The following is a 12,965-nucleotide window of genomic DNA, read 5'->3' as shown; positions in this document are numbered from 1 at the left end:
ACAAGTACAATAAAAAAAAAATTTTTTTATACAACTAAAATGTTTACAGGGTGTCATAAACAGCCCTACTTACAAAAATCACGGTCTTTAAAGAAAGTTACTATTCGAATGTCTACTTGTTCCTTAACAGCAAAATCTATACCCAATGAATGGCAAGCACTTGGCAATCTATCATCATTATTGACAATACGTTGTCATGTCCGAATACAAACACTGGGGTGGGGACCAACATAGGCTGGCATTGGGGAACAAACGTCAAATTTCAATGGAAAGTATATTACAAACAATCTTATTTTTTAGTGCTTGAAGCTCCAAGGTTTTTTTTTTTTATTTCACCAGAGGATTAGAGCATTTTCACTAAAAAAAAACATATAATGCTAAATCAGAAATTTGAAGAATGGCCAAAGGTCAGCAATTATTTGTTCTAATTACAGGTGAATTGGAAGTTTTCTATTTTGTAATCGAAACAGAAAGTACAACCAATATGGCTCCATTTCCTGTCACTTTTGCATAAATGGCCATCACAAAGAAAAAAAGACAACATGTCAATATCCCTTTAAGTAAGAAGGAACATAAACTTTAGTATGGGCAGGTATAGAACAGGGGAACCACTCGATGCCATCCATAAGCCCTAATAGGCACAGCTTGTTTTTTTTTTGTGCTTACCTTTTTGATCAAGCAACTGAACAACTATATACAGTCATTTGTATTTCAATGTATCACTTGAAATGTGTGGACTGGTAGAGCTTTGTAGTGTAATGTAAAATATATATACTATAGAGTATAAATAGGAAAGTTCTGGGCTCTTACTGAGACATACTGTGGGCCTCCGTGGTTGTGCAGTTAAACATTGCAATACTATACATGGCAATTATTGGCAATGATTCCGCACGGCCCTGTAACTTCATGCTGGGTAACAGCTCATAGAAAAGCTGCTACTTTGCTCTGTGGTGGCAACAACATCAGGCGTCTATGACTTGCAGAGCTCGACTTGGCTTTCTCTATATTTAACTATAAACACAAATGTCCGGGGTGCAGACATTACCCAAGTGTTATACGGTTACCATAAGTATTGGTCACAAACCATGAACGACTTAAATAAATACACGGAAATGGAAATGTATTTAAGTCCCAGCTGTCTTCTCATATTTTATACAGCGAGCAGCAGGGTTAGCTGTCTGTCTGCTCCTCGCAGTTATACCTGCTCATTGTGAACACACAGAGAATAGTATAAGGCTCTGTTCAGATAGCATATGTAAACGGAGTCTGCAGAAGCATCTGCAATGGTATGTATGATCTACCGAAACTTAAATGAAGCAAAGAAAACAAAAACTGGGTTCACACTGTGCGTTTTTGTTGCGTTTTTAGCTATTGAGAGACATGGGAGTTTATCAACCAAAACAACAAAATGCATGTTAAAGTCGCAAAACAAAACGCACAGTGTGAACCCAGCCTTAGGCCTCTTGGACACCACCTTTTTTGTATACTTTGAAAACAATTCTCTGCCTGAAAAACGTATTCACACGTAAACGGAAAGTATCCCATTGTTTTCTATGGGATGAAAATACGGCAGTGTGTCATTTAGGAATATGTTCTTGTCCTAAAAAATGATGGTCTTTACGCTATTGTTTACAGTAAAAACACACAAGCGTTAAGGTATCCTTTTTTTTATAATTGAAGTCAATGGCAGATGTGTAGAAACACAGTCTATATTTGCCTCATGAGAAGAATAAAAAAATCAGTCAATTGTCTGCAATTATATACCTTTTGACGCTGCGGCACCACTGAACACCTGAACCCTCTGGTTGTGAGGGAGACAGTTTCCCAGGTGGACAGGCTAGGAGGGAAGAGAAGCGCAACGTCAGCTTGTTCTAAACCCAGCGATGATATGGCGTAGCGGCGCCATGCCAGCTGAGTAGATTGGCTGGGCATCGAGCAAGGAGGGTGAAAGAGCATATAGGAGAAATGTTGTGCGGCAGATGGTGCGATATAAGTACAGGACACTACAGCACAGCCCTCGTACTCACAGCCCGATCACTGGGAACAGATAGTATTAACCCTCAGTGCTCCAGTCTGTTCCGGAGGGGGTTTCGGTGAAATTTTGCACTGGGCCCACCAGAGTGCTAAAATAGCCCTGCATCCAGTAGTAAACTTCCTCCTATTTTGGTGTTCACTGAGCATGTGCAGAACTAGATACTTAGTGGTGAATTTATCAACTTTTCTACGCCAGTTTTCTGGTGTAGAAAAATGGTTCAAAAGTCGCACTTTGCATTGCCTTTTTACATTGCCCTTGGCACTTTTGTGAAAAGGATGTGGCTTCCCAAAAGAGGTGCGTCCACAGCGGCCTGAAAACTTTTTTAGAATTTTCGCCAGAAAACCTCAATTATAGTGGAAATCTAGACCAGCTAGGATCATAGATTTCGTATCCCGTGCTTGGCCTTGTAACTCCCCCCTCCCCGATTACACTACCCCCAACCCCTTCATCGTACAATTAAATGAAAAGAAAAGACATCCTCACCTCTTCTCCCCTTTGGGTCCCCTCAGGCTCCCCCAGCATATGGTGGCTCATACCAGGTCCCGACACTGGGCGGTTTCAGAACATTGTATGTGACGCAGCACTGATGGCATCGAGTGCTGCGTTGCAATATAAGGTCACGCGTTATGACCTTATATGAGCCGCAGCATGTTGAGGGAGCCTGAGGGGACCTGGAGGGGAGAAGAGGAGTGGTGAGGTGAGTATACTTATTTTTTATTTTACAGTATGTCCGATGGGAAGGGGGGAATGGATGGCGCACGGCAGAGGTCATTGTGCTACAATTGTGACACACGGTCAGCCGAAAGATGCCTTTGCCTCTTAATAAATGTGTTGCATTGTACTTCAACTTTCTTTATATTAAGACTAGTGTATGAAACGCCCGTCTTAATAAATTCCTTCCTAAGGGAGAGGAGGGAACAAAGGAGAGCTGATAACCCATTTCCTATTGTTGCTAGAACATCCTAGTTATCACTGGTTTTGATAAATAAGGGCCTCAGCTTGATAGAACATAACATATATTTAAATGAATACAAAACTACTAAATAAAGTAAATATGCAAGAAGCTATGCATTTCATAAATTAATGCAATATTAATAATATTTCATATTTTTATTTTGTAGTCGGAGTTAGAGTCGGTACATTTCTACCGACTCCACCCAAAACTGACCCAGACTCCACAACGCCAACTCCACATCCCTGGTTCAATATGCATCAGATATTATCAGAATTTATAGGTCAGTACGTCAACATTACACAAATGACTTCCACATACCTTATAAGAGGCCTAAGACCCGTTCCCCCAAGTTATTTATCATATGCTCAGACTGGAGAAATTGTCAAACTCTGTCAAATATTTTTCATTGCCATTTGCAGGTGATTTCTGCAGCTCAAAGATCAGGGTGGTTATTTGGTTTAGTCACACGTGAACCATTTTGTTGCAAATATTTTCTGCGACCTAGAAGACCTTCCTTTATATATTTCTTCTGTTTTAGGTTCTGTTCCTGTTTTTTTTTTTTTTTTAAATAACATACAAAATCTGCAGCAAATCTGTACTGTGTGAACAAGGCCTTACATGTGCCATTTTGATGCGTTTTTTGTTGTTGTAGTTTTTCTTAAAAATGAGGAGAAATATAACTTATCTATATACTTGTTCTCCCTTTACGATCTACACCAGGCCAAGATCACACACACAGTTTTTGGTGCAGTTATTTTAGCTAAATCCAGAAGTGGATCCAAAAGGAAGGAAATATATAAAGAAAAAACGAATACATCTCCTTTCTTTTGTGTTTGGTTCCAAAAACATTTGCCAAAAACTGCACTAATACTGTGTGTGATCCTGGCCTCATGGTCACGAAAAAAATATAGGGTGTGCAACCAATTATAAAACATAATGGCTGAATCTGCTGTCCTTTCAATATCAAGGATAAGGCAGGATGCAAAGAATGATTTTATTTCAAAATTGCGCCTAATCACGAATGCATTGCTTCATGCGTCAACTAAATGGTCATGTAGTAATACGTACACAGATGGTATAGAAAACGGCATTTCTCCTTGGGCAAAAGAACCAAGCAGAATGAACAGAATTTTGGAGCAATGACTGAGCATGTCAGAAATATTTAGTGCTCAAGTTTAGTTAAATATACTGTAAAAATATTCAGTCCTTGAGTGTTGACTTGTAAAGCATGTAATGCGCAATGGAAGAAATATATGGATCCCTGTCAACTTATTTGCATATCATGACCATAGAGATCTCCTATATGGAAATAAGGAATGTGAGTATAATATCCCTCTATAGCAGAAGTCGACGTAATCCTCGCTCACTGGCCAAATAATCTAAAACTCTATAACCCCTACATATGGCCACAGCCGAAAGTGTAAGGGTATGTTCACACGGCCGGTTTTCGGGCCGTAAACGCCCGAAAAATGGCAGAAAAAATCGGAAGCAGAACGCCTTTAGACATCTGCCCATTGAAATCAATGGGAAAAACAGCAGTCTGTTCCGATGAGCGGTTTTTTAACACAGCCGTTTTGAAAAACGGGCGCGTAAAAAAACCGGCCGCATAAAACAAGTGCAGGACACTTCTTGGGATGTTTTTGGAGCTGTTTTTCATAGACTATTGAAAAAAACTCCAAAAACGGGCGTAAAAAAACGCAGCGAAAAACGCTGCGAAAATCGCGAGTGACTAAAAAAACTTCTGAAAATCAGGAGCTGTTTTCCCTTGAAAATAGCTCCGTATTTTCAGACGTTTTTGACTCAGCGTGTGAACATACCCTAAAGTTAAACGAGACCAAAGAGTATGGCTTACGAGATGATGCGTCATAGGTTCAGCAGATATTTAATGACCTTTCTTGGTGTCTGGCTACGGTTTAATCTCCTGGCCATATGATGATAAATGTGAGCCTCCCTTTTCCGTTTTCAGGGGTACAAATAGGAATGTGATACATTGGTCAGAAGGAGCGTCATAAAATGATCATTCGTTATGGTAAGGGTATGTGCGCACACAAAATCAAAAACGTCTGAAAATATGGAGTGTTTTTCGCAGCGTTTTTTACGGCCATTTTTGGAGCTGTTTTTCTATAGAGTCAATGAAAAACTGCTCCGAAAATGAGGCATAAAAAAATGCCCCGTCTAAACAGAACGCCATATTTCCCATTAAAATCAATAGGCAGATGTTTGTAGGCGTTCCGCTTCTGTTTTTTCAGGCATTTTTCGAGGAGTAAACGCCCCGAAATACCCCTGGAAATACCACGTGTGCACATACCCTAAAGGTCAGTCTGACATTCAGTACCGTAGTTCAGTAATGCACAGAATTTGTTTTAGCAAACGTTATCACCGTGCCTTAGTATTAAAATGTAATGTACTGCAGAATACCTAATACCTAGGCAGGTTATAAAAGAAGATAGGAAAAAGAAGGGACTCCAGAGCATCCGATCAATAAAGCTTGAAATGGTTTACTGGATCAGCCCCTGAGAGGTGGTAAAATGACTGTGATAGCATCCTGAGAAGCCACTCAATAAGAGAATCAAATTCCCCAAGAACACTGAGTAGATGAAAATAGATAGACGAGCCAAGGGCATGACACTAATAAGGTGACTGCAAGCCCTGAAGACGGAGGTGGTTTACAGCGCACATAGACATGGTCACAGGAAAATTGCACATTTAGATCTAGGCATGGTGAATTCTCATTCTTTCGGGAAAGTGGAAACAATGGATTCAACCATGTTTGCTTCAGGCACGATCAATAGCAAGATTATTAAAAACCCAAGTGTAAACAGAGCTGTAGAATCACTCCATTTCCTATAACATGTGAGACTACTGTATAGCCACGTGTGGATAACACGCGGTGTTGAGGCACATTCATGAAAAATATAAGAAAAACTGAACGGCAGATGTACTCTCTCATGTTCAAAATCATGAATGCAATTGCCAAAAGATTGGAAGTCACATTTAATGGGCACAAGACCCTGGTTACGGAACAATACTTAGAAGGGTTTGCCTCATGAAGTCAAACTCCGATTATATGATCCAGCGCGTCCATGTATCACTTGAATGGCCGCTATGCAATGCTACCTTTCCCCTGCGGTGGTAGACTTCAGCCTGAATCTGATACAACTATGTCTTATGCTTTTTTTTTATTACAAATGGGGAATTCTTTTGTACAATGTAGTATTTTTTTCATTGCTATTAATGTGTGCCTTTTATACTCAAAGAAGCCGTAAACAGTGAACAACTATCACAAGCAAAATAGAGGCTTCCATATTCTGACCTTGTGATGTTGTAATTCAAGGTTACCTGTTGTTGAGATCAGCGATCAATGACTTACAAATGCACACTTTGCCATGACACTCCTAGACGCAGCATTCTCCTGGATACTGACTGAATTACTCGAAACATCATTGCGTTCTACACATGCACCTAGTGTAAAAAATGTCTTTTCAAAATACAGAACAGATATGGCCTTGTCCTGGAATGATTTATAGACATGTTGAAAAACATGGAAATGGATATACAATGCGGAAATTAATAATTCCCTTGGTATAAAGAAAAGCGCTGTATCGGAAGGGCCACTGAGTAGTAAGTGTTCTGCTATGCTATTACTGGAAGACATGCCTAATGGCTGTCTGGATCATGTGCTTAACCATTTACACGCATCCTGAAATTCAACAACCCCCCAAGATAGCCAGTGAAAGCAGACAAAATCAATAGGTCAAAAACCAGCCATATAGTCATTTCTTCTTTTGCTTTGAAGCACTTTACTCCAATGTTCATCAAATGCAGCCCGTAAAAATCCTTAGTGTGTAAACATGGAAGAAGAACTCTAGTAAAAGTGGTGGATGGTGACTGCAGCGGTCACATGGCCTGCAACGTCATCCAGGGAGGCCGGACTGGAGAAGAAGCAGGGAACTCTGGGTAAGTATAAAGTTTTTGGGTTTTTTCTTACATGCGATTTTTGCGGTGGAATCACTGCGATTCCGCCGCAAATATCGCAACACACACCACTTTGTAGCGGGTTTAAGCACCCCATTGAATTAAATGGGAAAACCTGCAACAGAAGAGCTGCATTAATTGACATGCTGCGGTTGAAGAAACCGCATCACAGGTCAGTTTATGTGCGTCATTTTTTCGCAGTGCGGGGACGAGATTTGTTAAAATCTCACCTACACTGCTGCTACTGTAATACGCTGCAGATTTTCCGCAATGAATCAGTTGCAGAAAATCCACAGTGTTTACGCCGTGAGTGTTCCTACCCTAAGGGTACGTACACACACGGCGTATTCAGGGCGGATACACTGTGTCAAGCTGTGCAGTGTATCAGCCCTGAACACTGGAGGGAATGCCGTCCGAAATCCCACACCACACTGTGGTGCGTTTTCTCGGGCATAAATTCTGCTGGGTAAATTATCGCACATACTTAACACCTCATTCCTCTGACGTCCGCTCCAGCCTCTCTGGATAACGTTGCAGGCCATGTGACCGCTGCAGCCTCTGATTGGCTGCAGCGGTCACATGGCCTGCAACGTCATCCATGGAGGCCGGACAGGAGAAGCAGGGAACTCTGGGTAAGTATAAGGCCCTATGCACACGAACGTGCGTTTGCGGCCGCAATTCCCCCGAAAATCCACGGGAGAATTCCGGCCCCATTCATTTCTATGGGCCCATGCACACGACCGTGGTTTCCACGGTCCGTGCATGTCCCAGGAGCCAGGACCGCAGAAAGAACGGACATGTCTTATTCATGCAGTGAGATGAATGAAAATGCGGCACTCACCCGCCTTGGCTTTTATACTCCATTTTGTTGTGACATCTAGCAAGAATAAAAGCATTCAAGGGAGGACATAGCAGATTGCAGGTTACAGCCTGTTTCGCGCTTGGGATAGCGCTTCTTCTGATTACGGCCGTGTTCTGCGGTCCAGGATCATAAAAAATAATGGACGTGGCCATGTGCACGGCCCACGATATGCGGGCGGTTCGCGGGTGAGGCCCCATGCACACGACCGTATTTTTGTCCACCCGTAAATACTGGTGTAAATACGGGTCCTTGGTCACACGTATTCAACCCGTATTGCACCAGTATTTACGGACCCGTGCCCGTAAATATGGGTCCGGTGTCACCCGTATTCCACCCGTATTTACGGGCACGTTTTCTCTGCAAAATTACACTGCAGTAATCGGCAGCCCTTCTCTCTATCAGTGCAGGATAGAGAGAAGGGACAGCCATTTCCGTAATAAAAGTAAAAGAAATTCATACTTACCCGGCCATTGTCTTGGTGACGCGTCCCTCTCTTGACATTCAGTCCGACCTCCCTGGATGACGTGCAGTCCATGTGACCGCTGCAGCCAGTGATTGGATTGTGATTGGCTGCAGCGGTCACATGGGCTGTAACGTCATCCCAGGAGGCCGGACAGGAGGTAGAAGCAGGGAGTTCTGGGTAAGTATGAACGTCTTTTTTTTTTACAGCTTTATCTATATTGTGATCGGCAGTCACTGTCTCTGGTGCTGAAAGAGTTACTGCCGATCGTTTAACTCTTTCAGCACCCTGGACAGTGACTATACACGGACGTCGCCTAGCAACGCTCCCGTAATTACGGGTGCACACACGTAGTCACCCGTAATTACGGGAGCCCCATAGACTTCTATGGGCCTGCCTGTGCCGTAATTATGGCCTGAAATAGGACATGTTCTATATTTTTAAACGCCACAGCCACCTTCCTGTAAGCATACGGGGAGGTACCCGTGGCCAATAGAAGTCTATGGGTCCGTAATTACGGGCCGTAATTAGGGCCCGTGATTACGGGCGTTTTTACGGTCGTGTGCATGGGGCCTGACTCTCTGCTGCCGGCCGACCCGAAAATCACGGGAAAGCACATGGCCACGGTCGTGTGCATGAGGCCTAACTTTATTTTATTTTTTCTTACTTGCGATTTTTGCGGCGGAATCACTGTGATTCCGCCACAAATGTCGCAACACACCACTTTGTTGCGGGCACCCCATGGAATTCATTGGGAAAACCTGCAACAGAAGAGCAGCGATTCGGCAGCATTAATGTAACGACGGGGTAGGGAGACAGACAGGTGAGCCCTAATCTACCCGCCACTCAGTTCCTGCCTACTTGCACGGCCCGTCCTAGATGACGGCGTACAACTGGGCGACGGTCCCTACGCTCAATATGTGTACGACGGACAAACAGACAAGGGTACACAGAAGCTAAGGGAAATGGGGCAGTTGCCGAGTCAAACCAGGAGTGTACGAGGTACCAAACGCAGAGCAGGAGTGTAGTTAGTAAAGCCAGGGTGAAAATGAAGCAAGGTCAATAATAATAGCAGGAGCAGCAGAGCCAGGAAACAGGAAAGAATCACAGGCAAAGACAAGTAGGAAATGAAGGTATAAATAGGCCGAGGGCGGGAGCTAGAACTGTCTGGCCAGGCTGTGATAGGTTCTCCCACTCCTGAGCCTACCAGCCTGAGTGGTAGCAGATCGAGTCACTCTATCAGACCTAGGAGCAGGTGCAGACTGATTAACCACGGGCGTCGACACAGAAGCGGTGTCTGGCAGATCCTTTACAATTCATTTACATGCTGCGGTTGAAGAAACTGCACCGCAGGTCAATTTATGTGCGTTTATTTTGGCAGCTTTTTACCGCAGTGTGGGGTCGAAATTTGTTGAAATGCTGCGCTATTGTCTCCGGTCAAATGACGAGCACCCCGACAGAACCCATTAAAGTCAATGGGTTCCATCGGCCGCTGGAGGTATCCGTCGTGCAACAGAACCGTTGCCTCAGTTATTCCCTTGTTCTGCTCCTCTGACGGAGCAGAACAACGGAAGACATAGATGCAGGGGTGAATCAAGCTTTAGTTGGTCCCATGAAGGCTGGTTGCTTGGGTTATATTACCTAACAGCTACAGATTTATAATTCAAGTAGTCTAGAAGCATATTCCAGGCAACTAGTCTACCTTAGGCCCATTTCACACTGTTTCTCTGTACGTTTGGCGTATGCATTGGCCCATACGTCAAGATACCCATAAGCTCCTATTGTACTGACAGATGTCAAAAGAGTGTTCTTTTGGCCCCCGTTGGGTGGTATACATCAGGTATGAATTTTTTTTTCAGATCGAATAGCACAGTAGACTACGCTATTCTATCCATAAGCATCCAGTAAAAAATTGTATATATTAAGCATATACTTTTTTTTTAACATGGTAGCCTACAGGTTGACTGATGTCACAGGCATCTGTTAAACAGATATGTCATGGGCTTTTCAATAGCTTTCTATGACGTATCTGTTAAAAAGATGCCATTATAGTCAAGAGCTTTTCTTGGCGTATACGGGGCCTTAGCGTACAGGTCTTCAAGGCCAGGCTGTTCTATGATATTGATGGATATGAAAATCATTCATTGCTCAGTTATCCTCCAAGGAATGTCAAGCTCTTCTTCAAAGATGGACTCTGGATGTGACATCCCTGTTTGAATGTTCCAGAAACAGCACGACTTGATGTTCTAAGATTAATCCATGATTCCCTTTGGGCTCAGGTGCTAAGGATATTGTGGTTGACACCATCCTGGTTCTTGTAGACTGTTTCACAAAGATGGCACATTTTATTCCAATCAAGGGAATACCCACTGCAGAACAAACTAATGAACTATTGTCTCTGATCGAGGATTACAGTTCAATTCTAAATTCTGGGAACACTTTTGCCATTTTGAAAAAACTTACACAGCGCGGCACACGATTTTTGGTCTACTGCGCTATTCCATCATTCAAAAAATAACATTTACTGAAGCTGGACGGTTACTTGACCGGACAGTTATCTGGCTAATCTTGTTATAAGTACTCTCCTGCCTGATTGCTTCAGTCACTGGACTCCAAATCTGCTATAGGCCTTGACACCATGCCTCGAAAGGTCAGAGCTGTTTTGGCGGCACGAGGGGAGGAACTACACAATATTTGGCAGGTGGTTTTATTCTTTTGGTTGATGGATGTATGTAGTACTTTGTAAATGTTGATGTAGGTGTTCTAACACATACAGCAAATCACAAACTAAACCCCAATACAGCACACACCAAATGAAAAAATGAGGGATATCTAAATAGTAAGGCCTTGACAAAGCGCGCGCGCACGTGACAGCCGTAGGCTATTGCGCCACATCCCATTGCTGCTTTTTGCTAAATAAAGAAGACGTTTTTACTAAGTGTTGAGTGTCGGGGATTTTCCTTCTTCACTGAGTGAATAGTAAATCATGTTTATGAACCTGTCATGTTCAAGGCATTATTTTTGTGAACAAAACAAGCAAACAATTAACAACAAAGGTTAACATGACAGTCCTCCTTCAAAGTAACATTCATCTGGGTGCCATCTTAAGAAACCAAACGGAATATTCACAAATAAATCTTAAAAGTACAAATACAAATAATGTATTGTTTCACAATTCATGACATCTGTAGGGAATAGTATATTAGATTTCCATTTAAGGGAACATTACTAGTGACATGATGCAACCATACAACAAAAACATCTTATTTATGTGGCGGCTTTGTTAGTTGTAAGTATGCTGTAGACAGAACACTGGGTCATGAAATTCAATCCAGAAGAATAATCATCACAGAAGTGGCCGGGATAAGCAGAGCTCACTCAGTGCTAAAGCAAGTTCAAAACCAAATAACGTCATAGCTCTTCTTTTTTTTTTCAAAGAACAATTTACAATTTCATGTTTCTATTTAAGGAAATAAGCAAGACTCAGAACACACTTCAGAGTGATCCATCGTCTGCTGTTAGACAGACTAACTCTGCTTTGATGGTTTATAGACTTTCGTTTTGTAGTTACTTAAAGGAGTCCTGTAAAAAGTAAGATATGTGCGCAAAAGAATTAATAGCTTATAAGAAAACGTTATATATAAAAACAATATAAGCCATGAATAAGGACGCTGTGGTCGTCTGAAACGCGTAGGCAACTCTTATACCTTAAATCCACCCTTGTACCTGGAGCATTTTCTTCTCTTTTTAATGAAATTTCGAATAAAATTGGAACGGCGTTCCCCTTTTTAACATCTCTTTTGTCTTGGCGCTGGATCTATTCCCTACACCTTTATCTGTTCCTACACCGTGTGCCGACGCGGAGATCTGGGCGCAGTCAGCAGTGCAAATCCGCCAAAGGTGAGCTGGAGGATTCCTCCTACAAACATTATTTGACTTTCGATCTTCTCTATACTTTACACACATTACAATTCTGCCCTTTTACACCAAACCTGTCCCTCCATTAAACCCATATGCTACTGTGAGCATTCCTATTTCCCATTCTGATTGGCTGCATGTTCCTGAAAGACCATATACTTCGTGTCAAAGTTCACACTGTTTTTATGTCGTTTTATTTGCCTGTTTTAGCCAAACAGAGAAAAGACATAATTAAAAGAATTAGGAGTCCATTACTACCTTCGGGTAACAAAACAAAAGGATGCAAAAACAGCATTAAAATGCACAGTATGAAATGGGCCTAAGAAGTCCTCAAAGCTTGCGATAGACAGCTTGTTCCACTTAACGTGACTGGAAAGATGTGCTTTGACAATGGCAATTCCCACTATTGTTTCCTGCACCAGTCACGGGAATTTGCAGCACTACACAACTGAACTCAAAAAAAAGGTTTCTACCTTAAACTGAACCCATAAAGATGACAGGAGTGACATATGTTTTAACCCAGAAGCTTCTATGATACTGTATGTGATGTTGCGGTTTGAATATATTTTATCTGTGTGCCAAGTTTTCCATTTTATAGTCAAGAAGAACATGAATGGTAGTACATAATCTTAAAATACCACTCATGTACTCTGTGGTTTACTTTTAATTTTTCATAAAGAACAAAATCAATTATTCAGCTTATGTTATACTGAAGAACACATTAAAATGCTGATTTATGTATAATACAAGGCATAAGCAA

General features: G+C 42.1%; 1 protein-coding gene across 1 annotated transcript in view; it reads right to left on the bottom strand.

Moving 5' to 3' along the window:
* The window catches only part of MTCL1 (microtubule crosslinking factor 1), a 158,453-nt gene that overhangs the window by 73,895 nt on the left and 71,593 nt on the right, over positions 1 to 12,965 (bottom strand). The window lies entirely within an intron of this gene.

The sequence above is a fragment of the Rhinoderma darwinii genome, chromosome 5 (assembly GCF_050947455.1).
Source record: "Rhinoderma darwinii isolate aRhiDar2 chromosome 5, aRhiDar2.hap1, whole genome shotgun sequence".
NCBI classification, from domain to species: domain Eukaryota; kingdom Metazoa; phylum Chordata; class Amphibia; order Anura; family Rhinodermatidae; genus Rhinoderma; species Rhinoderma darwinii.
Note: the sequence above shows the minus strand (reverse complement) of the source record. Positions and strands in the feature narration are given on the sequence as shown.